We start from the raw sequence: 26,202 nt of genomic DNA on the forward strand, positions 1-26,202 counted from the left end.
ATATATATATATAAAATGTTGGTCATGCTCATAAGGCTAAGTTTTCTTTGGGAATAAATAAGGTTTTATTTAGAATGCTCTTGATACAAAACAAAATTAAAGAACAAAGGGTTTCATATAACTGATAGTTGTTATTTCATGGTATATACATTCATGACTTCTGGGTGTACAGGCCTTCTAAGATATTGTTTAAGATAATGATCTTTTAAAACTCAGGTATCTGCCTTTCTCTTGTGATTCAGCTACTTGTGATAAGAGGTACATGTTAATGCAGCATGAGATAACCAGTCTGCCAGTCAATAGTTTTTCTCAAGAACTTATGTGATGTATATGCTACATATGTCTGACCAGATGCCAGTCAAAACAATGTTTCACTAAATTTAGAGGCTAGGTATTATGAACTCCTAAGATACATTTATAGGCCAATATGTATGTTCTCTTTAGATGACATCTAACATCTAAGGATAACAAATAAGAGTTTTCTCACTTTGTCCCTGCCTCACTACTTGGCTTTGCTGTATCAAATATCTTTGAGAAGAGAGGTGAGTGGCCAACCCCTTTTTTGTCCCCCCTCTTTCTCTTAGACAGAAGCTTTCTTTCTGTCAATAAATTTTCCCTACTCTTAATTTTTTAATTGCATATATTATTATAACATTGACTTTAGAAAAAAATTACTTTAGCACTCTAGTATTCAAATGATTGGTATTAGAATTTATATTTGTAAAAATGGGAAAAATTAACAAAATTGGAGTCTAATAAAGCCTTTCCTTTTTTTCTTTCTTTCTTTTTTCTTTTATTTATTTATTGTTTTGAAGTACTAGGGAAACATAAGAATGATTATTTCAGTTACTGTGCATTAATTTTAACTTTATTCTCTAGAATCCAGTACAATAATAATTAGATTAACAATTTAGATGAGCCCACAACAATTAAATAATAAGCATGTATTTTAAATATGTGGTAGGAGGGCTGGGGATTTACCTCAGTGGTGCAACATCTGCCACTGGCAAATGCAAGGTCCTGAGTTTGATTTCTGGTGCCAAAAATGTGGTTGGAGAAAGCAGAAGTAGAATAAATAAGAAAGATTTAAAAAGGAAATACATTTCTAGAATTTTATTGGTAACCTTTTAGTAATATTATTTTAGCATCCACTAATGTTCTCTCCTTATGCACTGAATCTTGCTCTTGCCATAAGCCCATCATCCCTCTTTATTATGACATATTTTCTTCCTTTACAATAATAAGATTATAGTATCCTTCATATTCAAGTGTTTAAAATTTCTATCTACCACCCAATTGCTCTTCTCTCATCTCTTGAAATTTCTAGGGAACTTATCTGTGTTCACTCTGTTCCATTCTGTCTCCTTATGCACTGAATCTTGCTCTTGCCATAAGCCCATCATCCCTCTTTATTATGACATATTTTCTTCCTTTACAATAATAAGATTATAGTATCCTTCATATTCAAGTGTTTAAAATTTCTATCTACCACCCAATTGCTCTTCTCTCATCTCTTGAAATTTCTAGGGAACTTATCTGTGTTCACTCTGTTCCATTCTGTATGTAAAATTCAATCTATGTTTACCTCACTTAGCAATCTATTGCCATGTGATACTTATGGTTATTGTCTGTGTCTTAAAAAAGAAAAATATGTTGCCTTTCCTTTCCCCCTTACCTTAAGTGCTGTTGTCTTTTTGAGGTATTATAGTGCCTCGCTACTTTTTCTCAAATATTTTGCTTAAATTTGCTCCACAATATATCTGACTGTTGAATATTGGAATCCCTCAGAGATCAGTTTTGAATTCTTTTACCTTATTCCTTTTATAGAGCAAAGCACTTGAGACTGAGTAATTTATGAAGAGCAGAAACTCATTTTATCCCTGTGCTGAAAGCTAGCAAGTGCAAGTCATAGGCACCCAGTGATTGCCTGCTTGCTAAATTCTCATGTGGTGGGAGGCAGAAGGTTATACTAAAATAACTCCTCTGTCACACAATTTCCCAAAGACATCTAATCCCATTTTTGAAAGAGAAGCCCTTATGATCTAAGAACTTCTCAAAGGCCCCACTTTAAAATACTGTCATATTATTAATATTTATATTTCAAATAGCACACAATTAACCATAATTTTTCTGTATTCTACCTAAACTTATATTTCATATGAATTCACTTCAGCTTTAAGTTATCTATATAAATATGAAACTTAGATATAGCATGTCATTGGAGAAATGGAAATGAATGTTGAGTTTCTAGTTCACCTCAATTTAAATGGCTATCATCATGAATGTAAAATAATGTGTGCTGGCAATTCTGCCCTATTGGTGAGGATGTAAGTTAGTACAGCTGTTCCAGAAATCAATGTAGAGGCTTCTCACAAAACTAAATGTAGTGCTCACTTTGGCAGTACATATACTAAAAAAGACTATACATAGAATTATAATAGAACCATAGCCAAGAATGGCACTGACCTAGATGCCTATCAATAGATGAACATAGAAGGAAAAATATAAAAGATTAAGTATTACTCATATACAAGAATGAAATTATATTATTTGCAGGAAAGTGTATGAAGCTAAAGATCACCGTGTAAATTAAGCAAAATAAATTAGATTTTTCTAGCTGTGTCCTCATATGGTAGAAGGGGAAAACAGATATCCTTGGTCCCTTTTGTGAGGTCATAATTATTATTGATCTGGTCTCTGCCAACTTTTAACATAGTAATTTCAGAAAGAAACAAATATTCAGATCATAGCATGTGTCTAAAAATTCCACAGGAGCAAAAGTAAACAATTTAAACATATATAAGGCTTTACCAGAATGACCAGCTAAAAATAACAGTGCTGGTGTCTTACAGATAAATCAGCTTACAAATGGATGGAACAAGGGCCTCCTGATATCTGGTATTAATTTGCATTTTTTTCATATCTTTCACTATGAATGTGATAAAAGTTTCATTATAGTAAATCGGTAAATATTTTGAGCAACTATTTTATTTGACACTGATCTCAAGGTTGGGAATAAAATGTAAAGAAACAAATTTCATATTTGACTCATTATTTTGTCTTCAAGAAAATTCAATATTTGGATAAATATTCTCTCTCTCTCTCTCTCTCTCTCTCTTCTTCCATCATCTCCATCCTTCCATCATTCCCTTCTTTCTACTCATCTTCCTTTTGCTTATTTACTGTATTAGTCAATTGTTTGTTGCTGGGATAAAATACTTCACATATTCAACTTAAAGGAGAAAAGGTTTAATTTGGTTACATATGTTTACAGAAGTTCCTGGTTCTAAGGTAGGAACTTTCCATCAGAGGGGTAGAACAGAAGAAAGCTACCCACCTCAACAAGGCTTGAAAGAAGAACAGGGAAAAGGCCAGCAGGGCAGAAACCAGAGACCACATGTAGTCCTAGTGTTGCACAAGTCCCTGCAGACACACAGAGAAGTTGTAAAGGCAAATGGGAAACACCGAAAGGCACCTAGGACTTGAAGGAGAAGACAAACTTTGTTTACATTGACCAGTCCAATTGGGATAATTCCTCAGAGAACCAGGTGACTATCTTTTGTCCATCTATAGTTTATTTAGGAATTGTAAGCAGTAACTAGTACAGAAACAGAGAAAGCAGTTGATTGGTTACATATAATACCATTATTACTGATTGTTCTATAGCAAGTTCAAACTCAAGGTAAGAAACATTAATTTAAGGTAAAGTCACCTAGCTAAGGGTGACACATAATTTAGCATGCATCAATTCAGGTTAGGGTATTCCAAGGAGAAGAAGATAAGGAAGACATACTTGGAGTAGGCATCAGTTCAGAGAAAGGTTGGCCAAGGAGGGATTTACTTTGGCTGAGAAATAAAACTGCTCACAGTAGAATTTATGGTGGACTAGTGCCTCCCCCATCTGTCAGCCATATTATCTTTCTGTCCTGGCAGCATCAGCTTTCAGTGGCACTGGCAGGAAGAAAGGAAGAGTTAGAGAACCTCATTCCAGTCCTTACCACCAGCACCAAGCCTCATGTGGCATCCAATGGCCTGAGACTAGGGATTTGACCCAGCCATCCCTCTGCTGGGTATCTTTCCAAGAGAACTAAAAGAATCATATCACAGAGAAGTATGTGCACCCATGTTTATAGCGGCACAGTTTGTAATAGCTAAATCTTGGAAACAGCCTATTTGCCCATCCGTTGGAAACTGGATAAAGAAGATGTGGTTTTTCTGTAAAATGGAATATTATTCAGCCATAAAGAATGAGAAAATTGATTCATTCCTAGGAAAATGGATACATATTGAAGATATACTCCTAAGTGAAATAAATAAGTCACACATGTGTAAATACCGAATAGTTCCCCTGGTGTGAATAATCTGCAACAATGCATAAGATCCTAAAAAGATTACTGACATTTAGAAATGGGAAGAAAGGAGCTAAAGGTGTAGGGAAGGTGGGATGGATAGGGGAAGAGTAAAAAGGGAAAAGAAAAAAATGTGAGAGAATGAAAAGATGAAAATAAAGCGTTTGTAGATGGGGAGGGGAGAAGGGGGTGAAGGGAGGGCAGAGGTAAGGGGAAAAAATGAGAATCAAGACTTGTCATGTAGAGGTACAAGATCCCAACAATGAATATAACTGTACTGTATCCCTAAAATGTACCAATAAACTCAATTAAAGCTGAAAAAAAAAAAAAAAGAAACGCATCATAGGGCTGGGGATTTAGCACAGCGGTTCATTGGCCTGCCTCACAAGCGCAAGGACCTGAGTTAGATCCCAGGTACAAAAACAGAAACAAAAAAAAAAAACAAAAAATCCCCACAAACAAACAAACAAACAAAAAACGCATCATATAGTGTATGTTACATTAAAGGATGGGCTGAAACTCTGGGCAGATTTGGAGCTTTGAAAGGAAATATCAAAGTATGTCCTTGGAAACATTAACAGTTTACATAGGGAGTTAGTTCTCCTAAGCTCTAGCAAAAAATATGCTCTAACCAGAATCATTTATTACAGACTACAGAACTTTGGCATTATTAACTACAATTTCAGAATAATGCATACCACACATTTTCCTTTTCAAAGTGTGTTTTGCTAATCTTTCATCTCTCAACACAGTGAAGTTGGAAATCAAGAGTAACCATAACACATTATTGTCTTTGAAATTACAAATGAAATTCAGATTCAGCATCTCACTGTAAAGCAAATATGCAATATATACCAGAGCATAGCTTTGACATCTCAATAATTCAAGACCAAACCATGAATATTTTTAGTCAAGAAAAAATGTTATCTTTAATATTTTAATTACCTTACAGTTTCTTTGTTTGTATTGTTTTTTGTTTTGTTTTGTTATTTGAGGTACTGGGGATCAAACTCAGGATCTTGTGCTTGTGAAGCAGACAGCAGAACCAATGCTAAATCCTTGGCCTTCCCTTAAGGCTATTAGTTTAGCACTATATATCATAGTTTAAATATAGTTCGAGGCTAAGGTGGGCTCCAAACTGTTAAAATCCATTCTTTCCTGAGGAAAATGCACTCTGAGTTTCATTCATCTAAATTAGGACTTGATGCTTAAAATATAAGCTGTGAATAAATTGTAGATTCATAGTAAAAAGCAAAATATTTTTAAAAATAGGATATTAATCTCAGCATATTTTATAAATTTTTATGTAATTAAAATTCCTAAAAAACAATTTTATAAGATATGAAGTTATAACATTTTGTAGACTCAATCTTGTCACTGCAAAAATTCTTATGTAGAAATATTTTTTCTCAATATCATTATATTTAGAGATTGGACCTTTAAAACATTGGTCTGCAATATTTTCAATACCAGGGACTGGTTTTGTGGAAGACAATTTTTAAAACACATCATCCCAAAAGTCGGGATGGATTTCTTTTTTTAGTTTCCCTTTTTAAAAATTAGCATATGTTTGCATTATATAGTACTTATATCCCTCAGCACTAGAAAAACAGCCTTAGTTCTACCTCAGCGAATCAGTTATTAGATTCTCACAAGAAATGGAAAACTCCTGCTGATCTAACGGGAGGGGGAGATCTGGAGGGAATGCCAGCTAGGAGGGCAGCTGCATGTACAGAAGAAACTTGTATTGTGCTGCCTCATACCTAACAAGCCACAGACCTGTAGTGACCCAGGCATTTGGAGACCCCTGCTTTAAAAAGAAGTTACAAGAGTACGGGCCTAATCCAATAAGACCAGTATCCTTTTAAGAAACAAAGACGTCAACTCTCTCTCCCTTTACATGGGTGAAGCCATGCAAAGACAATCTAGAAGTTGACTCTTTACAAGCCAGGATAAGAAGTTAGTTCACTCTGAAGTCACACACTAAAAGTACTTTGATCTTGGATGACTTTCCTCTAGAACAGAGAGAAAGAAAATACGTTTTAAGTCACCCAGTCTGATATTTTGTTATGGCAGCCTGAGTAGATTATTATACATAACAAATGCAGAAAACAAAAGCATTAAAATTTCCTTGAAAAATAAAAGAAGTTAATGTACATATTATTCTAATTTATTCATTAAACAGAGGAAGTGTTAAAAGGTAGTTTCTTCATGGACAATAATTATAAAGTATAAGCAATTAATGTCCTTATGATTCCCTAATCGGCTCTGAATTACTTTTATAAGTATGAGGTGCATATGCTGAGAACATCAGTGTTAACGTTTCTCCCTCCAAGTTACCTTTCTCCTTAAAAACGTGAGAAAGTAGTAGACAATGTTTTTATATGGGAAAAAAATAGAAACTGATCATGATATGCAATTTACATGCATTCATTTGATCAAAACAGTTAAGAAACTGTTAAGATGAAGTTCTTCAATTCAAAAATTTTATTTGTAATATTTTATCTGGAAAATATTTTTAAATGCAATTCATTTGGTTTGAAATGAATTTTCAATGGTAGTCTTTAAAAATATTTTAGCAACAGTAAATAAATCTAAAATCATGAAAGAGTAAAATATTTTGTAAAGTTCTTTACATCATAAAAACATATTTAATTTACTTGACATGTATTCAAGGCCTAGTATGGTACCAGGAAAAATCAAGCAAGAATGTTTGAGATCACTGGATTGACCTTGTAAAAATAGGATTTCACCATTCAGTTCCTAAACGTACAGGCCTAAGTGATTCCTATTTGTTTTAGAAGTACATTAATAAGGGAAATAAGAGAACAGTGCATCTACTATTAAATCTCTCATCAGTAGATAAGGTCAGAATATTCTCAAAGCCAAGATGTTTGACCTTTTTATTGATATAACTGGCAATAGCTGTATTTCAAAAACCATCATTATTAGAGCAGGACTTGAATGTTGCTAGACTGCCATTTCTAATATTTTCAGGGCTTATTGTAGTTGTGAAAGTATAATTCATAATTGGAATGATGGCGGTAAATATGGTAACAATTCCACCTTTTGACCATGGATAAGATGTTTTGACCTGGACCAGCAGATTAATATCACCTGGGAGATTGTGTGAAAGGCACATTTTTAAATATAACCTCAATTACTAAGTTAGAAATTTTAGGTGGTAGAGCCCAGCAATCTATCTGCTAATAAGCCCTATAGGCAATTTCTGATGCATGTTAAACTTTGAAGATTACTTGATTTGAATGAATCATGTTCCCAGGAGTTTATGTGGTTACTAAATTTGTAAAGGTAGTCTATTTTCATTGGCTTATCTTTTTCTGAGACTTAGGAAAATAGTAACTTAAGTAGTTTGATATTTCTTTTTATATAAATATACATATATGCTAAAAATAACTAAGAGGAAATACAAATAAACACTGTGTAGAAATTAACATACTCTGAGTTATGATTGTCACATAATGTCATAGAGAGAGCTTTGTGTTTCAGGTTTCTCTAAAGCAAGTGAGACTCAGCAATGTGATTTGAAGACCTCTACCTGGGTTCCATATTATTTTACAGAAAAGAGATCATGATATTGTTCTTTTAAAACTTCTATAACAATAGCTGACATTTTGTTTTTAAATTCTCATGTTAAAAAAATTATGAAAGCATTTGGAGTAATATTCCTTATATAAGTTACTCAATATCTCTGAAAGATAATTGCACAATATGTATCCAAATCCACTTTAGTTTAGTTCTATCCCATATACTTGCCAGGCAGGCTTGGTACCACAGAGCTACATCGCCAGCCATCATATAGTCTTACCAATGTGGCTTCGGAATTTTCCCCACACTCAATTACATTCCTGTATTCCTAATGCATGAGAAGTACTTCTGTAGAACTGAGCTCACACCAAAATCCTTTAAAAAAATCAATAAGAAATGCAAGAAAGAATTGTTAGTAGAAAAATATCCTAACTTTAACCAATAAACAACAACAAGAATTTTTTCTTTAAGCAGATGTTTGAGTGTATCTTCTTCTGCCACAGATCTTATCAGCTCCATTTTATTTCTGAAAATTATTCAAATTGCTTGTGTTAGGTCTAGGTCTTGCTAAATATATGTTTAAAAATCCAAAAATGAAACATTTAAAAAAAATCATAACCTGGATATTCAATTCAAATTGATGACAAGCTAGAGAATTAGGCTTCCTTAAAGATCAAAGGGAAATCTCTGAAAAAAAAAAAAACCCAAAATGTGGCAGGCAAGGTTTTAGAGAATGCTCTTTATAAAGTGTGACTTAAATTTTCTTACATACTATATTCTTTGCCTTTAAAATGTAATTTATTCCTATATTTCAAATATAGTGGTAAGACCAGTATCACTCGAATGGATGCTCAGAACAATAAATCAGGATAGCTTAAAAACATATATCAGTGTACAGTTGCAAAGAAAACAAGTAAAAACTGTAACAAGTAAATAGTAAAAACAAGTAAAAGCTAGGAAATTCTCCTTCTCCTTTCTCCAAACTCCCTGAACTAGTACATACACACACACACACACACACACACACACACACACACATGTATGTGTGTGTGTGTGTATATATATATGTATGTATATATATACATACATGTATATGTATAAATATATATGTATACACATAAAATATATGTATACACACATATATATGCATATATATGCATTATGGTCATTTTAAAATTCTTTTTGTCTTCTAAATTCAAACATAAATTACTTTTTTTTCCTCATTGACTTTGTTGGTACATTTTAGGTATACAGTACAGTTACATTCATCATTGGGAATTTGTATCATTACATGACAGATCTTGGTTCTCATTTTTCCCCATACCTTGCTCTCCCTTCACTCCCTCCTCCCTTCCCTATTCATAAAAAACTTTATTTCCATTTTTTCATTTTCTCATAGTTTTTCTTTTACCTTATTACCTTTCCCCTACCCTTCTCAATTCCCCTATACCTTTAGCCCTTTTCTTTCTATTTCCCATTGTTAATTATACCATTAGGATCTTATTTACAATTATAGTTTTTCACACCAGAGAAACTGTTCAGTATTTACATATGTGACATTTATTTCACTTAAGAATATGACCTCAATATGCATCCATTTTCCTATGAATGACCCTACTTTCTCATTTTTTATGGCTGAGTAGTACTCCATATTATAGAAAAACCACATCTTCTTTATCCAGTCTCCAAATGATGGACAAATAGGCTGTTTCTAAGTTTTACCTATTATAAACTGTGCTGCTATAAATGTGGGTGTTCATATAGCACTGAGATATGGTTCTTTTAATTCTTTTGGAAAGATACCCAGCAGAGGGGTGGCTGGGGCAAATGAACCTCTAATTCTAGATCTTTGAGGTATCTCTATATTGATTTCCATAGTCGCTGCACCAGTATCCACTCCCACCAACAATGGCGAAGGGTTCCTTTCTCCCCACGACCCTGCCAACGTTTGTTATTTGTTGATTTCTTGATAGCAGCCATTCTTTGTGGGGTGAGGTGAAATCTTGGTGTTGTTTTCTTCTGAATCTCTTGAATGATCAGTGATGTGGAACATTTTTTCATATATTCATTGATCCTTTTACTTCTTTGTCTGAGAAATGTCTGTTCACTTCAGATGCCCATTTTTGAATAGGGTTCATTCTTTATATTTGAGGGGGCTGATTTTTTTTTAGTTCTTTATGTGTTCAAGATAAGAGTCCTTTGTCTGAGGAGCAGCTGGTAATTTTTTTTTCCCTAAATTGTAAGTTGTCTCTTAGTTCTGCTGATTTTTTTTTTTTTTTGCATGCAGAAGCTTTTTAATAAGATGAGATCCCAGTTGTGGATTCTTTCTGCTCATTCCTGTGCTACTGAGAATTTGTTCATAAAGCCTTTTCCTATTTCAATGTCTTCAAGAGTTCTGCCTAATTTACATTCCAGCAAATTTAGTGATGCTTTTTTAATATTTAGATCTTTAATCCACTTGGACTTTAGTTTAGTAGATAGTGAAAGATAAGGGTCTAGTTTTAATCTTTGGCAGGGTGAGATCCAGTTTTTCCCACACCATTTATTAAAGAAACTATCTTTCCTCCAGTGAGGATGGTTGGCTATGTTATCAAAGATGACAGAGCTGAGTACAACTGGAGTTGTTTCTGTATCTTCCAATCTATTCCACTGATCCTTAGGTCTGTTTCTTTGCCAGTACCATGCTGCTTTTATCACAGTTGCTTTGTAGTATAGTTTCAAACTGTGAATTTTTATACCCACTGCCATGTCTCTGTTGCCTGGGATTGCTTTTGCTCTTCTAGGTCTCTTTTGGTTCCAAATGAATTTTTGGATTTTTTTTCCTAGTTCTGTGAAATACAGTGTCGGAATTTCAATCAGCATTGCATCAAATCTGTATAGCAGTTTTGATAGTATTACCATTTTCACTATGTTAATTCTTCCTACCTACGAGGAGGGCATATCTTTCCATTTTCTTATATTGTCTTCAATCTTTTTTCAGAGTGCTGTTGTTTTCAGTGTAGAGGTCTATTGCTTCTTTCATTAAATTGATTCCTAGATACTTGATTTATTTTTGGATGCTATTGTAAAAGAAATTGTTTCCCTCCTTTCTCTCTCAGTGAATCTGTTATTTGTGTACAAGAAGGTTATTGATTTTTTTTTTTGGTGTTGAATTTGTATGTAGCTTATCTGCTAAAAATGTCAATTAAGTCTTGAAGTCTTTTGGTAGAATTTTCTGGGTCTTCAATGTAGAGTATTGTATTGTCAACAAATAATGAAAGTTTAACTTCTTCCTTTCCTATCTTTATTGCTTTAATTTCTTTCTCTTGTCTAATTGTTGAGGCTAATGTTTCTAGAACTATATTGAAGAGGACTGGTGATAGTGAGCATCCTTTTCTTGTTCCTAATTTTAAAGTGAATGGTTTCATTTTTTTTGCCATTTAAAATGATACTGGCTGTTGGTTTTTCATAGATAGCCTTTACTAATTTGAGATATAGACCATCTATTCCAATTTTATCAGTATTTTTATCATGAGTGGATGTTGAATTTTGTCAATTGCTTTTTCTGCATCTATTGAGAGGAACATATGGTTTTTGTCCTTGACTCTGATAATATAGTGTATTCCATTTATTGACTTCAGTATGTTGAACCATCCTTGCATCCCTGGAATAAATCTGACTTGTTCAGGATGTATGATCTTGATAACCCTTTGTATTCTGTTTGCTAGTATCTTATTAAGGATTTCTGTTTCTATAATCATGAAGGAGATTGGCCTGTATTTCTCTTTTTTAGTTGGATCTTTCCCTGGTTTGGGAATCAAAGTAATACTTGCTTCCAGGAATGAATTTAGAAGTATTGCTCTCATGTCAACTTCCTTGAAAAGTTTAAAGAGTAGTGGCAGCAGTTCTTCTCCAAATGTCTTGCAAAATTCAGTGGTGAATCCATCAGGACCTGGGCTTTTCTTTGTTGGTAAATTATTAATTACATATTCAATTTCACTGATTATAATTGGGGTCAAATGCACAATTTTTTCCAACATTCTTTGAGTGCAATTTTACAGAAAGTTTTCAATAGTGATCATAGAAACTGAGGAAAACATACAATAATTATTAGGGGAAATAACAACTCAAATTTAACCAAGTATAGCTATACAGGAGAAAGAATATTCCAAATATGAAAACAAGCAGCTTTTCTTAAGAACTGAGGGGGAGAACAGGGCAGGGAGGAGAGATAGCTGGGGGGAGACATCTGGCAAGAAAAAAAATGCTAAAAGCACCTTATAATCTATAAGATATTTAAAGAATTGTTATTCTGAGAATCACATGAATATTTTCTAAGAAAGGGATATTTGAATGTATCACACATTTATTATGCAGGTGAACAGTATGTGCAATACTATTGAATAAATATCACTAAATTGAAATACAATATCTACCTTTGATATACATTATAGAAGTATTTCTCATTTTCCCTAAAGCATAATAAAGCAATTCTACATGTTACTGAACCGAAAAGAAAAAAAATACTTCAAAAGATTAACAGAAATACAAAATAGCAATTTCACAGTAGAAAATATTATAAATTATGAACTGCCTGCTTAAATGGTAAGTAAATATAGAAATTTTGTCTCTTCTGTTATAATTATCTTCCTTTCCAATAAACTTCTTAAAGCAGTAACATTATATCCTTTGTTTGGGCTTCTTCTTTTCTGATTAATTAAATTTGGGTTTATTGGTCTAATTATTTAAATAAATATATTGTTAGTTACTGATATACTATTAGATGACAATCTATTTGATCTCTAAATGCTTTTATCTAAATACTCTAAGTCATTATTCTGTGATGAGTGATACTAATAATTATACTCATATCTTTGAATTCTTTCACTTTTAAATTCAGATTATCGCTTACTCCAGAATTTTTCTTTGCATTTTCTATTTGCTACTGCCTTTTACATGTTTGGTAGCATCCTCAACCTCAAAATGGTTTCTCAAGTTTCAAATCGCTGTTAGTTTACCTTTGTATCTATTACAATAAATACCAAATTTATCTACGCATTTATGTGACTATAACATTTTAGGTGATTTCATGAGCAAGGTTTCGGTTATAGCTAATTTTCTCCCTATGAATAGAAAAAGCTAAATTGCATTACACAAATAAATTGCTAAAAAAAAAAAAATCTGCACAATGTCCTTAGTAGTTGAAAAAATTCCCAGTACTATCTAAATTCCACTATATAGAAGGTTCGATTATATCAAGGGTTGGTGGGGAAATAGACCAATTAAAACTATCATACACTGTTCACATAACATTCACCATGCATTCAGAATGCATACATATTCACCAAAAAGTTACAACAGGAATGATTAGAGCAGGATTATTTGTAATTTCCTAAAACAAGGGAATTTCATATATATCCATAAATATAATAAATAAATATATGCTAGTTTACTTGTGCAATAAAAAGTTTAAAAGGCCCAAGAGAATGATTGAATTCTATAAGCCATAACATTCACCATGCATTCAGAATGCATACATATTCACCAAAAAGTTACAACAGGAATGATTAGAGCAGGATTATTTGTAATTTCCTAAAACAAGGGAATTTCATATATATCCATAAATATAATAAATAAATATATGCTAGTTTACTTGTGCAATAAAAAGTTTAAAAGGCCCAAGAGAATGATTGAATTCTATAAGCACAATGTTGATATAAAGAAAACAGGCACAAATTTTAGATGACATATTATGATAATTGTAAAACATTCAGAAATAATCTTGGGTTTTAAAGGGTTGTTTCTGTAAGGAGAAATCTAATTAACAAAGCAACCCTAGTTTCAATTGCTCTTCCAACCCCCATGACCATATTTAAATTTATAACTTTGAATATATGATTTTTTTGTTATGTAAAAGCCTGCTCTATTTTTATTACCCTATTTTTGATGACCTAATGTTATCACTAATCTTAAACTAAAAATAAAGTCATAAAATACTGCTTCAGCTCATTTGGCTTTTATAAATGACAGTTTATTTGTACAAAATATCTCTCAAAATTTTTTTCTACAAGTAATATCTCTCAAGATTTCTATTTATATTATAGGTTAATGACAGCTTAATCTCTCCTAAATACTATTTGATTAAAATATCATTGGAAATATAACTCAATCTCACAAGTATAAAGTGAATAATTTTATCTGAGTATTTTAACATACAGTTTACCATAGTAGTCTTAGTTTCTTTCACCATCTTTTTTTTTCAGCTTTAATCTTTTATAAATGACAGTTTATTTGTACAAAATATCTCTCAAAATTTTTTTCTACAAGTAATATCTCTCAAGATTTCTATTTATATTATAGGTTAATGACAGCTTAATCTCTCCTAAATACTATTTGATTAAAATATCATTGGAAATATAACTCAATCTCACAAGTATAAAGTGAATAATTTTATCTGAGTATTTTAACATACAGTTTACCATAGTAGTCTTAGTTTCTTTCACCATCTTTTTTTTTTTCAGCTTTAATTGAGTTTATTGGTACATTTTAGGGATACAATACAGTTACATTTATTGTTGGGATCTTGTACCTCTACATGACAAGTCTTGATTCTCATTTTTTCCCCTTACCTCTGCCCTCCCTTCACCCCTCCTCCCCTCCCCATCTACAAACTCTTTCACCATCTTGATAAGTGATTTTCCCCAGATAGATTTTATTATCTTACATTTTTGCCTCATTATGTAATCAACTATTTTCTGTTATTAGTTTGCAAATGAAACCACAAATAATTTCATGTTATAAAATCACAATAACAAATAAAATGAAATAAAACAAGTGATGATCATGATAGAAGTTGTCCAAATATATATAAATATTATTGATAATTCAGCAATGAATCTAATTTTTCTTTGAAATATAGTGCCTCAAGTAAATAAAAATGAATTTTTTTCATACTGATCAGTGCATCAATATTATATTTAGATGTGATTTATTTTAGGAAGTTGGCACATGTATTTAGCATATCATAATAAATTTCAACCCTATTTATTTCCTCTCTTTCCTCTCTACCATACATCCCTTCTCAGTTCACAGATATTTCTCTTCTGGTATCCTGCCCTTTTTTTCTAAAGTTTTTATTTGTTAATAAACGTATTTTTAGATTTCTAATATAAGATAAATCATTTAAAGTTATAAATCTGCTTATTTAATGGAACAAAATTGTTTCTAGATCCATGCATTTTCTTGTAAGTTGCATAATTTCATTCTTTATGTTTGAGTAGTTTTCCATTGTGTATATAAACCACATTCTTATTTTAATAATTTATCTACCAAGGGACAACTAGGCTGTTTCCACCTGTTAGGCATCATGAACTATGGTGTTAGAAGCATACATTTGCACATATCACTGCAGCACGTGGTCCTTAGGTGGTTCAGAACTATGCCTAATGTGATATAGCTGGATCAAATGACATTTATATGTTTAGTATCTTGAAGAACCTCCACACTAATTTCTGTTGTGGTTATACTTGTTTATATACCCACCAATACTGTAGGAGGCTATGTTTTTCTTAGTAGCCTATCCAGCACTTATTATTTGATTTCTCAATGATAGTCATTACAGTGGGGTGAAATAGCATCTCAATATAATTTTAAATTGCATTTATTTGATGGCTAGAAATATTGAAAGTTTTATTTTCAAATATTTTTTGTGGACATTTGAACTTCTTTGAGAAGTGTTTATACAGTACATTTTCCCATTTTTATTGAGATCCTTGTTTTATGGGGTCAACGCTTTAAATTTTTTATACATTTTAGATATTAGTCCTTTCTCAGAGAAGTAACTAGGAATGTTTTCTCCAATTCAGTGTGTTGTCTCTTCCATCTGTTCATTGTTTCCTTGGCCATGTAGAAACTTCTTAAAACTTTGGCCAAAGCAAATAGGTAAGACAAATAAATAAAAGTGGTACCAATACAAAAAAGAAGTCAAATTATCCTCATTTGGCCAGTAATATGAGTTTTAAAATAGAAGGCAAAAATCCACCACAATTTTTATAACTGGTAAACAAGTTCAGCAAACTGTCAGGACACAAAATCAATACTCAAAAATCAATTACATTTCTTCACAGAAATAGTGAACCCACAAAGAACAAAAATACTTTTAAAAAATTAATATACCTAAGATATTAACTAACCAAGAATGTTAAAGGCCTCCATGTTGAACAATTACAAAATCTGAAAAATGAAATTGAACATAACTTTTAGAAATGGAAAGACATTCCTTACTCTTGGAGTTGCAGAAATGACCATATTACTAAAAGCAATCTATCATGTCAGTATAATTCCCATTAAAATACCAAAAACATTCCCCAAACCTAGAACAAGAAATGCTGAATTTCATCTAAAATGAGAAAAGGTCCAGGGTAGTCAAAGCAATAGTGAGCAAGAAGTGCAATGCTGCATTTCCATCCATTCTTTAAGCCATAAAAACAAAAACAGGCATGATTTTAGCCAAAAAACAATAGATCAATGAATTATAATACATGGCAGAATCAACCCCCAAAATCTACACCCATCTTATTTTACACATACATGAATGGAGAAAAGATAGCCTTAAATAAATGGTTCTGGGAAAACCTCAGACCTGCATACTAAGATCTAAAATTAGATTTGTATCCCTTACCCTGTAATTAAGTCAAATTTAAATGTATTAAATGCTAGATAAAAGTCCAGAAATGTTTAAACTGCTCTAAGATGACATAGGGAAAATTCTTGAAATTATAATGCAGTTCTTTCTTACCAGGAGGTCAAAATCACAGAAAGTAAAATCAATAATCAACAAATGAGATTACATCAAATATTCTAATACAACACACATGATTTTGTTATAACTTCTGTCTAGATATCCCCTCAAAGCCTCATGGGGTTATAGTTAAGGCTTTTTCACAGATGGCTAATTCTAGAGTGTGTGATTGGTTACTTGTGTAGTGCTAGAATTAGGGGTGCTAGTATTAAGGGTGGTTGAACACTAAATGAGTCCTCTCATTGGTTTGGCACCTTCCTAATCCATGCAGTTTAGACAGAATACAAAAGAGACAAAAAAATGCTGCTAATCTTTTGCTTGCTTTTCTACCTTTTGCTCACTATAAACTGTTTTTCCTCTGTGGTGCTTGTGTGCCACACCACCCTGCCTTGGAACCAGCCATTTATAGATTGAAACCTCTACAAACTGTGAGCTAAATAAAATTCCCTCCTTTAACTTTGGGTGTCTGATATTTTGCCTCAGTAATGAGAAAAGTAACTAAGACAGATTGGAGTGGTAATATAAGGACAGAAAACACTGTCTTGATATTGTCTAAATATTCACATGGAAAGACCAAGAGGTGGGTTAGAAGAGTAACAGCATAAACTAACTTCAAAATTCAACATATGTGAGAGCTGTAAACCATGCTTAAATTTATCTTTCAGTTAAATCAAATGCTTATTATTAATAAGCTGGATTTGGTCTCCTGCTCTTTGTCAGATATCATATCTGACAAGGAGAAACAGCATTAAAGAGATGTATGTGACTTTATCTCATTGTGGTATATCCCCAAAAGACATTATAGTAAATGTTCTAATAGGCAAAACCACAGTATCATTCCAGTAAAATAATTTGGAGATTTAAAGAGTACTTTCCAATAAAGGTGCTCATTTTCCAATGTTCCTTTTTACAGTAAATGGCAATTTTATTAATGAGTTACATAAGCCAGAAAATTGTTTTCTTGTTAATATAGTTTTACTTTATTTTACAAAAAAATTATTTTTGCTAGATCAGCATGGTTGATTTGTGTTATTACATATATCTCTCCAATTATTATAACTCTCTTTGCCCCCATTTCACTAATCTGTAACAATTTTCTTACATCTAACTGTATTACTATAATAACACTATAAATTCCCATATTTTTAGTTTTCCTTCTGCTGGCTTTCTTACTATACCACTCTCGTAAAGATGTTCCATAATATCCTAAAACCTAAATGGTCTATGTTGTACATGCCTTGGTGGATCTATCATACAACTGATCTTCTCCCGTCCTGATATACAGGGAAGATTCTACTCTTAATTTTCTCTCAATATATTTATGTGAAATTTATCATATCTTATTTCTATTTGTTTATATATTATTTGAAATATTTCTTATTCTGGAAAGACCCAATTAAAAAAAGAAAACTACAGGCCAATCTCCTCAATAAACATATATGCAAAAAATCCTTAATAAGATACTAGCAAACAGAATACAGAGGATCATCAAGAAGATCATACATCCTGATCAAGTCAAATTTATTACAGGGATGCAAGGATGATTCAACATATATGGCAATAAATGGAATACACTATATTAAGAGAGTCAAGGACAAAAGCATATGATGCTCTTGATAGATGCAGAAAAAGCATTTAACAAAATTCAACACCTATTCATGATAAAAACCCTGAAAAAAATGGAATAGATGCTCTAAATCTCAAATTAATAAAAGTTATCTATAAAAAAAACCAACAGCCAACATCATGTTAAATGGCCAAAACCTGAAAACCCTCACATTAAAATCAGGAACAAGACAAGGATACCCACTATCACCAGCCCTCTTCAATATAGTTCTGGAAACATTAGCCACAGCAATTAGAGAAGAGAAAGAAATTAAAGCAATAAAGATAGGAAAGGAAGAAATTAAACTGTCATTATTTGCTGACAATATGATACTCTACATTGAAGACCCAAAAAGTTCCACCAAAGGACTTCAAGGCTTATTTGACATTTTTAGCAGAGCAGCTGCATACAAGGTCAACACTGAAAAATGAGTTTTAAATTATTATTTTTATTATTTATTTGTCTATCTATATCTATCTATCTATCTATCTATCTATCTATCTATCTATTTATTTATTTATTTATTGGTACTGGGAATCAAACTCGGGTCCTTGCGCTTGCAAGGCAAGCCAGTGAACTGCTGAGCTAAATCCCCAGCAGTTTTAAATTATTTTTAAAGAGAATGCTTCTAATATAGAGACATTCTATTTTACTCATGGAAATTTTAAATAAAAAATTTCAAATTATTTTAGGTTTACAGAAAATATAGGATAGTGAAAGAGTTCCCATATAGCCACAATCTGTGACCCTATTATTATTACATATAATCATACTAAACATGCTACTAATGAAACAAAACTGAGATAGTATTATTAACTGAAGTCCATGTTTTATGCTTATTTCCTAACTTTTTATCTATTATCTATTTTCTGTTCCACTTCATCCAGGATGTCATATCACAAATTTCCTTAATAACTTGATTTCAATGGCAGATTTTAGATTTGTTTTTCTGTAACAAAATTTCCAGGCTCACTTCTGTCATTTAATTGATAGTTAATGATATTGTCTTATCATTACATTCTGTTATTAGGCAACTATAGGTAATTGTGTTATTGGGCAACTATGGGTTACCTAGATAATTATGTTTTTTATAGATTATACCTGAGTACCCATGATAACTTCTGTAATCTGCATCCAAAGGAGTGTAACAGATTCAGAAATTCCTATCAGAACTCTTTGCTCTCTCCTCCTTTAGTGCTCTGCTTTGTGTAAATCCTGCTTGCTATAATCCCAGAAAACTCCAATGAAATTAAGCTTCATAGATGTTAAAAGAAGGATATAAGGAAAAGCAAACTTCTACTTGGGGCTCTCAAGACTGATAGGAATCACTCACTGAGCAGCTGACATCAGTAAAAGCTATTTTTGCTGCTATCTTCATGTTAAAGAGTTATCTTTACAGGGGTCCTCAATGCTTCCTGCTTCAATAAATTTAAATCATTGTGCCATGAAGACAATCAGCATATTCAGTTATTTAAAAAGTGTAAGTTGATATTGCCTGTGTGAGGAGAGGAGAGAGCAGCTACCACTATGGCTGTTTGCCTCATAGTCTGAGGAAAACAGGTCTGAAAATAGGCCTTCCCACAGATTCCTCTGAACATAGTGTTTGACAGGTCCTCAGACATCATGTTCAATTTGTCTGCCAACCTGTCTGACATGTTAATACCTGTACCAAGAAAGGCCAGAGTTTACACAGATGTTAATGTGCATAGGCCCCAAGAGTATTGAGATTATGTGTGATATGGCAAGGGGAAATCAAGACGAATATCAACTGGTTCAAAAACCAGACAGAGGTATATACAATGAAGTATTTGAAGCCATCAACATCAGAATAAGTGAAAAATGAAAACAAAGTGAAAAAATGTAAAAGTTGTTAAAATTCTCAAGCTAGTAAAAAAGAAGAAAGTTAAGCATGAAATAAAGATTTTGGAGGAGGCCCTCGACATCATTACATTATAAATGGCCCTATGTCACGAGCCTCTGCCTTGGTTTTTAAACATATGTATAATAAAGACTTCAAGCAATTTTGTAAGACATTAACCAACTATAATATTTTATTTTACATGTATGACACTCTGAAGGTCCTGGATTATTGTTGCAGCATGGAACTTCTACAAGAGAAGTGTAGCTCCAAAATGTCATAATTCATCATGAGAACAGAAAGTGCAGCTAACATATTGGGATCTGACAGTTTTAACATCCTGTCAAGAATATAACATCTGAGTTGCTTCCTAATATTTCAAAGGCCTTGAATTACTTGTAGACTATCAGGTGTAAGATGATAGTTTGGATATGTGGAGTTGGAGCTGCATATTGGCAAGTGTGATCTTCTGGAAGGAAGCTATTTTTCCACAGACATGACAATTATGATGAGTTTGTGAAGATAGCCAAGGTTCTGGGGACAGAAGATCTGTATGACTATATTTCCAAATACAACATTGAATTAGATTTCCATTCCAATAATACTTTTATAACTCAGAAGATACTCTCATTAAGTAGACACTCTCTTAAACAACGGGAATATTTTATCTACAGTGAAAACCAGCACCTTAGAAAACTTAGATTTCCTGTATAAGTTGCTATGATATGAACACCAGCTATGTCTCACTGGAAGAGAAGCTGTGGAGCATCCTTATTTCTATATTGCTGTGAAGGACTAGGCTCAAATGGGTTAATCAAGCATGCCAGAGGGCAGTACACTTACCTGTCAACAGCAGCAGCATGATGTCAGGGGTTTCTTCCATGCCAGCCCCTTTACCCCTTTGACCTCTGGCAGGCTTCCCAGTGATTGCTGCTGCTAATCCCCTTGGGATGTCTGTTGCAGCTTTGCTGGTGCTCAGCAGTAATGGCTCATCTTTCTACTGATGCCTGAGCAGAGGTGGGGAAGTCTATTATCTCCTTGTTGCAGCTTGTGCTTAGTGGGAAGATTGAAATACTTCAAAAGAACCATGTCTGAACCACTGGCAGGGTATATATAGTAGTTTAGTCATTAAAAAAGAAACATAATAATAGACTTACTTTTTTCTTTACTTTTTCCTTTTATTTTAACTCAAATTTTTCTGTGTAGTTGATCAATCCATTTGTGACACTGGTGTATTGAAGTCCCCCACTAGTACTCTTTTAGTGCTTACTTGATTTTTCATGTCCACCAGTATTTCTTTTATAGAGTTGGGCACACTAGTGTTTGGTGAATTTATATTTATGGTTGTCATCACTTCCTCTTGGATTGTTCCCTTTACAAAGACATAGTGTCCTTCTTTGTCTTTCTTAATCAGTGTTGATTTGAAATTCACTTGATCTGCAAAGAGATATCTACTCCTACTTTTGGGGGGGTTCCTGTCACATGGAGTTTTGTTTTCCATCCATTTCTTTTTGAACTAGGTGTATTTCTTGTATACAGCATATTGTTTCATCCTTCTTCTTGACCCATTCTGCCAGTCTATTTCTTTTGATTGGTGAACTGAGACCATTATCACTGATATGTATTCACTTATCTTTGTCATGACTTTTTCTTTTTGTGGATTCTCCCCTTTTGCATTTAATTTCTTGTCTTTCCTGATGGATTCATTCTGCTGGGATTGCTGAGGTTGTGAGCTTCATTGTCTTTTCCTAGGATATTGTTTAAAATTGTTTGGAGTGCTGGTTTGATGTTCATGGAGTTACTAAGGTGCCCTTTGTCATGAAAGTATCTTATTTCAACATCAGTTATGAAAGATAGATTTGCAGAGTACATCGATCTAGGTGGGAGGCTGTTTTCTTTTAGAGCTTGAAATAGATCACTCCATGCTCTTTTTGCCTTGAGGGTTTGTGTTGAGAAGTCTGCTGTGATTCTGATAGGATTTCCTTTGTATGTGATTTGTTTCTTTTCTCTGCTTGCGGAATTTTGTTCTGTTGGGTTTCTGGAATCTTAACTTTTATATGCCTAGCTGTAGACATTATTTTGATCATGGATAGTTGATATGCCTCATTTATCTGTATGTAAAATTATTTTCCCTTATTTGGGAAACTTTCTGCCATTACTTTTGTGAACAGTATGTTTTTTATGTCATCTTCACTCTTGCCTGTTTCTTCATTAACTCTGATCAGCCTTACTCTTCTTTGCATCATCTAGCAGATACTGGATTGATTTATCATGTTCTCTTACTACTTAATTATTTTTTCCTTTTCCTGATCACTAATTGCAATCCTATTTTCTCTATCTGAAATTCTATCCTTGCATCGGCTCATTATGCTGGATAAACTTTCAATGGCATTCTTATTCTCCTGGAAATCTGTTTGCATCTATTTTAGCAGATTCCATTTGATTATTATGTTGGGATTCCACTATGTTCCTCAGCTCCTCATTTCTTAAATATGCGTTCCCTCTAGATTTATTAATCATGTCTTGTACTATGGGCATAATCTCTGTTGTTATCTGAAAAATTATTTCTGATTTCACTTTTTCCATACCCTCTTTTGTTGCCATTTCAAGCAGTCCAGGTGTTGAGTATCAGATTGTTCCATCTCATTTCCCTGTCTGATTGCTGTAGGTGATTGGGAAGTCTGGTTTGGGGACTTGTTTATGTGTCTTCTCATTTCAGCAGATGCTGTGCCTTTGTTGAGACAACTTTTTGTTCACCCGGAGGTCTTCAGTTCTCAGCAAGTCACTGAGCAGTCTTTTCTCTGCTGCTCACCATCCTGGGTTCAGAATAGTCTCCTTCTGGATCACTGAGCTGGCATGTTGTCTGGGCAGGCTTCTTACTGGGGCCAGTGCACACTTGGCGCACTAGGTGTGCCCCTTGCTGGTACAACAATGTACCTGTTGTCTGGGAGAGCCTTTGACTGGGAGATTTGTCTGAGAAGTCTTCTGGCTAGGGTCTCAAGGCACTTATCAATGGTGTTGGGGAGAGCCTGTGGTTGTTGCTTGTATGCCTGTGTAGCTCTTTTCCAGGTGGGCCCTTGCCTGTGCCAGTGCTATGGGGTAGGCGGCTAGCTGAAGATTGCGTGCCTGTGCAGCTCTTTTCTGGGCAGGCTTTGGCTGGGTGTATGTGTGCAAGCCTTGGGTAGAGGCCTGGCTGGGATATGCCTGCAGTTGTGATGCTCTGGAACACACTGCTGGTCCCTGGGACCTGTGCACACTTTCTTTGTTTTTTTTTGTTGTTGTTGTTTTGTTTTTTGTACTAGAGATCCAACTTGGGACCTTGTGCTTGCTAGACAGGCAGTGGAACTACTGGGTTAAATCCCTGGCCCTCAAACTTTTCATGATTCAGGGGATTCCCTGAAAGATTACCCACAGGTAGAATATTTCATGGACAATTTATTTTTCTCCCCTTCTAAATTCAGTTGCTCATGACTGAAGAACAAAGATAAACCAGCCTCAATCATGGCTAGTGCATTTCTTCTGATTTCTATCATTGTTACCTCACCAGACTATACTCTGGAGAGTTGCATCTCCTTCTCTTCTCTATAGATTGCAAAAATGTAGCTTCTTCAGGAAAAAGTCAGGATGGAAAGGAGGCAAGGAAGAACCAAACTGTAAGAGTAGCACACTACTAGTCATTTGTTCCATAAGTGCTTCATTGTGGTTATCCTGGCAACTCTAGTAGAAGCTTGTCTTAGTTATGTGGAGATGTTTCAAGTCTACCCAAAGGGCAGAAAACATGTGTTCAATGATAATCATGTTTATTGACATAACCCTAAATCCAGCTAATTTATAATTTTGACATCAGTTTAGTTTAAAATTGTGATAATGCCCCTCCAAGGCTTTTTTCCCCTTTCGTGCCTCAGTATGTTGTGCTCCATAACTGGTAGGGGAGGGAAGACAAAATCATTTTCAGATTGCTTTGGCTTGGCCATCTGAGCCAGTTATAGAACATAATGTACTGTTTTATAAAAGAAGCATTGCCTATGTAGGTTTGATACTAGCAAATCTAAGAGCTAATGAGAGATGCAGTCAAACTGGGTTTCATTTTATTTACTTATTTATTTTGGGTACAAGGGATCAAACTCAGGTCCTTTCACTTGTGGGGCATGTGGCAGAATCACTGACCCCGACCCATGGGTTTCATTTTAAACTACCTTCTTTTCCTCCTACCTTCCTCTTTATTCAGTGAGAAGATCTATTTCTTAGTCTTGTAAACATGTCTGAGAGGCAGGGGAGAGCTACAAGAACCAGTGTAGAAATTTGTTGATCTAATTAACTTTTGGTTTTATGTGTCTAGGGGAAATATAAATTTTCTGTGTAAATATCACTGGGTGAGTGTCTCACATTCAAATCTGAGGGGCTTGCAGCTGTGTGACTTGTCAGCTTCCAAGGCCTCAATTTTTATGCACCCTTGGTTCAACTCATGATACCCAACAGGTCAGAGAGGCCTTAAAATGCACCAAAAGCCAAAACATGTCTGGAAATTAAGGATCTTTTGCTATTAACTTATTTTGTGTCTCAGCATTAGAAGGATTGGGGATGGAAAAAGTTTACAAATTTTGTGTTTCTCTGTAAGTATAAAGTGGACTTTCCCCTGTAAATCAGACACTTAAATTTATCAGGTGCTTCACTGACGTAGCCTAGTTTTTTAAGAACAGTAGCAAAACCATCAGCTGTATATTTTCCAAAGTTATTTCATTACAATATCTGCTTGTGAGGACTAAGATATATTGTTCCAACATTTTAAGGCCTCAAATCTTAGTTGCCCATTCTCCTAAATATATGGACTCACAGGCCTTTCTCACTTTGTTATCATAGACAAAAATAATTGTTTGGGGAGTCAAATTTAAAGAATGTACCTAATTTTGTAAACTATCTTAATTTTAGTAACTTTATCAAGGTGGCAGCTTTAGGGAATATAGTGGTAAGCTTTAGTGGAAGCTAAGGCCTCCTCTTATAATGCTTCTTAGGTATAGATGAAGAGAAAACATCCTGAGTGATAGGGTGATTTTCTTCCTTGAGGCCACTTAAAGTGACTACTTAATGTAGTTGACACTTTTATGCTATGGGATGCTATAAGGATTACCATGTTCATTGACTTTATGCAGAAACTAAAAGCATAGGATGTGCCAGAGATATAATTTGTGATTGTTTTTGCACTGGACTGTGATTAGAACAGGATACCTAATAACTAATGAAGTCTTTTCTTTGACTTAAGGGGAGGGTTGTGAATGGGCTTCATGTCCTAGTCTTGTAGCATAGAAATCTAGGTGTAGCAGAGGTTGATGTGGTAGCTGCAGATACCTGGACTTCATTGCAACCCTCAAACTCTACAAGAACTTCAGTTGAATGCACAGGACTCTAAAGTGCCACCAAAGGCCTTTTCAGATAAATAAGTTACTTTTTCTTTATGCCACTTAAAGAGTCACTGCAGAAGCATAGAGAGAGTTTTTAAATGATCCAAATGGGAAAAGGGAACTAAGGGTTTACAGAGTAACAACTTCTGTGTTGTTGTAAATGACATCATCTGTATAACTTGAATTGGGATGCTAATTCTCAGCACTACCTGTGTCTGCATTGCTTAGATGGAAGGAAATTGAACACCAATATAAAAACAGCTATGTTAACAGTTACTCTGGAAGGTTTTTTAAAGTGTTTTTAAACTATGTTTGAAGTGGCCCCTCTCTTTTTAACATTTAAAATCAGAAATTCCTCCTCACTTGACTTGTTGGTTGTAACTGTATTGTAATTTATGTAACTAAAACATGCATAAACTGAGGAGGAGGTGTGCCACGAAGATCTTTAGTTTTGGTTTTAATAAAAATATTGAAATGCATAAAAATACAGTCTCAGCACAGACAATTCCAAGTCAAAGTTTCTCAATAATCTCTTTTCGTACTTGAGAAAGAAGAAGAGGAGGAAGTTTTTGTACCTTCAATATCACAAAGAAGCACACTGGTTAAAACAAAAAAAAAAAAAAAAAAAGAAAAAAGACAAAAAAAACCCAAAAACTGAATAG

General features: G+C 33.7%; 2 pseudogenes; both read left to right on the forward strand.

Annotated features, from left to right (window-relative positions):
* Positions 1 to 19,936: 19,936 nt before the first annotated feature.
* Positions 19,937 to 21,145, forward strand: LOC104870059 (annotated as a pseudogene).
* An 83-nt stretch (positions 21,146 to 21,228) lies between these two features.
* Positions 21,229 to 26,202, forward strand: part of LOC104870058 — a 7,549-nt pseudogene continuing 2,575 nt past the window's right edge.

This window comes from Fukomys damarensis, unplaced genomic scaffold, assembly GCF_012274545.1.
Source record: "Fukomys damarensis isolate Sample0158 unplaced genomic scaffold, DMR_v1.0_HiC HiC_scaffold_30, whole genome shotgun sequence".
In the NCBI taxonomy this organism is placed as follows: domain Eukaryota; kingdom Metazoa; phylum Chordata; class Mammalia; order Rodentia; family Bathyergidae; genus Fukomys; species Fukomys damarensis.